Genomic DNA, 3,519 nt, shown 5'->3' on the forward strand with positions numbered 1-3,519 from the left:
GCTCCACCTGTTTCTGCTGATGCAAACACTTAATTATTTTTCAAGTAGGAGCATGAACTCTTCTTTGTGTAGTTGGAAGAGAAGACCTCTAACACATTTGTATGATTCTTCAGATGAGATGATTATTGGTGAATTTGTATCCTTCAAACTTACTAGTCCTATCATGTGGACCTTTAAGGAACACCCTGGTTCCTCTCAAGTAAAGGCAGTGTAAGTAGTTCTTTTTTTCATTATGATGCCTTAAAAATGAGGCTAGTCTGGGTTCAGGTGTTTCTTATTGTCATAAATTGAATTATGCATTATAAGTGGGAGTTTGTATTGTTCTCTTCACAGAACATTGACAATTTAGATGCTCAACAGGTGAAGATTAGATGTGATTTTTCAGGAGACCCTTTGGTTTCAATTCATGACAATTTTCTGGAAATGGCCTGAGGAACTGGATAGGATTTGGTTCTCTGTCAATGCTTTTAATTCCTGGTACCCTTTTTGATTTAGGCTGGTGTCAAGGTCGGGATATTCGTCCTTATGGAAAGAGTACGAAAGCATTCACCTGTAGTCCACCAGCTGGAAGTTCACCCTGTCTCAAAAAAAGTTGTTGATGTTTTCTAAATGTGTGCATCGTTGCATTTCTACATTCTGATTGTTCCTTTTTCAGTGGAGATTTCATTCTGCTCTACATTTTAGAAACTACAAATACTCTATGGCTGTCCTATTTTGAAGTGTCTTTTCTAGATATTACCATTGTTCATGGAAGTCAGCATGAATAGAGAAAGATAAAATATGAGATTGACTGACTTCCTAAAAGAAGCCATGGTTTACAAGAGCTAAGCATGGTGGGGCATTTTGGAGACGACTCACTCTTAGGGACAGAGGCGACTTAATGGCACACAACAAAAAGAACAGGAAACTTTACTTCTGCAATTACCTCTAGACATTCCCATTAGTTTTGATGTAAAAGAAATATGTGTTTATATTTGCATTTATATATGCAATTATGTTTCATTAGTTACAGATTTGGTCACTAGCATTTACAATCTTTTGTGTGTTTTCTTAATCCTTTGTGTTCATTTGGCTTATTGATAGGCCAGAAATTCTGTCCATCAAAATGAAAGAAAACCACAAAAATATTCATAGTCCATAATCTTGTGTAGCATATACAGTGGTGCCCTGCATAGCGACGTTAATCCATTCCAAAAAAAAGTCGCTATCCGGATTCCTTGCTATATGGGGCAAAAAACCCCATAGGAACACATTAAAACACGTTTTATGCATTCCTATGGGGGGGAAAACTCACCGCTATGTGGAAATCCTCCTTTTGGCTGCCATTTTCACCTCCCGGTAAGCAAGGAAACCACGCAAAAATGCTGCAGCCGGCCATTTTGTTTAGCTGTGGCCATTTTGGAACCACTGATCAGCTGTTTTTAAAACATCGCAATGCGAAGATCGGTAAGCAAAAAGCTTACCAATCATTGCAATGCAATTTTCGCCCATTTAGAACATTGCAATGCGATCGCAAAAGCTATGCGGATTCATCGTTAAACAGGGCGCTCGCTATGTGGGGCACCACTGTACTGGCAGTGTGATGCAACAGAAAGGGAGACAGACAGGAAAGAAGGCAATGAGATTCAGAAGAGCAAAATCTTCGGGTGGGAAAAGGATTGGAGAGCTGATGGCATGCATAAGGGTGAGAACGGGAATTGATGAAGTTGAGGTAATGTAAAAGTTCCTTTTGACATTTAGTCCAGTCTTAGCTGACTCTAGTGTGCTCATCCCTGTTTCCCCCATTTCCATCCACCATTTCACGATATAGGTCATCGTGAACATTTTGAATTCAGGTTGGTAGTGTATTGGCAACCAGTGACAACCCTTCTGAACACTTGTCACATAAGTTTGGTAAGATGTCCCTGTTGGCTGATGCATCCTTCACTTGCTACGTCATCCATGTCATCTTTAAGGGTAGGCCCACATAATTCTTTACTTTATCATGTGATTGTGGAAGATGGATTGGCCAACAAAGTGGTAGAAACTGGAGAAGTCTGTGTCTCCCGCTTGTTTCTTCCTGACTACCCCATCGATAACAACAGTGATTTGAGGACTAGGAGAGGAGGGTGCTACAGTCAGTAAAGGTTCTCTCTCAGTTAAGGTGAGAATCCTGGCCTCTCTAAACCTCCATGAATATACGAGTTTTATAATTAGCTTAATCAGGTTTGAATACCTCAATAACAGTGTTACAGAACCTTTTTTGAGTCAATAACATCCAAGTGACCAGAGACATGCCCCATCACATTTGCATAAAAAGGTATGTCTAATGATCAAGAGAAAACACAGTTCACTGGGAAAAGACAACAATGCTAGGTAGAGGTGTGATATTCGTATTTGTTTATGAATATGAATATTCTTGCCTCAGGTTTCCCAGATCCCTAGGACCAGCTCCCAGAACCAACCTCTCCACTCACAGATAGGGCATAGCTCATGAGACCAACATCCTGCTCATCATGCCAATCTGTGACGAAACCCAGCAGCCACTGCTCTGCCTTCTTGCAAGTCTCCCCGCTCAGCTGCTGCGTGGCCAGGAGAGCAGGAAGGCGGAGCAGCTTATTTCTTTAGGAATACACCAATCATTGTTCTTGTTTGGATAGTGGTCTTCAGGGCACTCCTCACATTGGTCTACATCTGGGGAAAAACACATGATTTCACTGTTTTTAGCATATCCAAGTATTCCGATGCTTCTTTTCTACACCTTCTGCTTGCAGTCATCCCAGAGTGCAGGACATGGGCTGAATTTATAGGAAGTGAGATTTAAGCTGGATATCATAAAAAAAAATCTCGTGATAGGGTGGTATGACAATTGAACCAGTTACCCTGTGAGGTGATGAGCGTTCTGATTCTGGAGGCATTCAAGAGAAAATTGGACATCTATCTGTCAGATCCGCTATGACTTGGGTTCTTGCATTGAGCTGGGATGTGGACTCGATCGTCTTATAGGCTCCTTACAACTCAATCATTCAATGATTCTATGATTCCACTGACTGAAAAGATCACAAGCAAAGCATGGAGTTCTGTTTTTTTTTTTTTCAAGAGTAGTATTATTTTGTGGGATGTTCTTTGCTTTTGAGAAATGCATTCATTTCTTGGTATCAAGAAAAAAGAGGGACCGTCAACTAAAAGGTGAATAGCTAAAGGTATAGGTTCCCCTTGACAATTTGTCCAGTCGTGTTGGACTCTAGGGGTCAGTACTCATCCCTGTTTCCATGTCATAGACCCAGCATTTGTCTGAAGACAGTTTCTGTGGTCACGTGGCCAGCGTGACTAGACATGGATTGCCGTTACCTTCCCACCAAGGTGGTACCTATTCATCTACTTGCATTTTTACATGCTTTTGAACTGCTAGGTTGGCAGGAGCTGGGATAAGCGATGGGAGCTCACTCCCTTGTGTGGATTCGATCTTATGACTGCTGGTCTTCTGACCTTGCAGCACAGAGGCTTCTGTGGTTTAACCCACAGTGCCATCACGTCCCT

The sequence above is a fragment of the Pogona vitticeps genome, chromosome 6, assembly GCF_051106095.1.
Source record: "Pogona vitticeps strain Pit_001003342236 chromosome 6, PviZW2.1, whole genome shotgun sequence".
Lineage (NCBI taxonomy): Eukaryota > Metazoa > Chordata > Lepidosauria > Squamata > Agamidae > Pogona > Pogona vitticeps.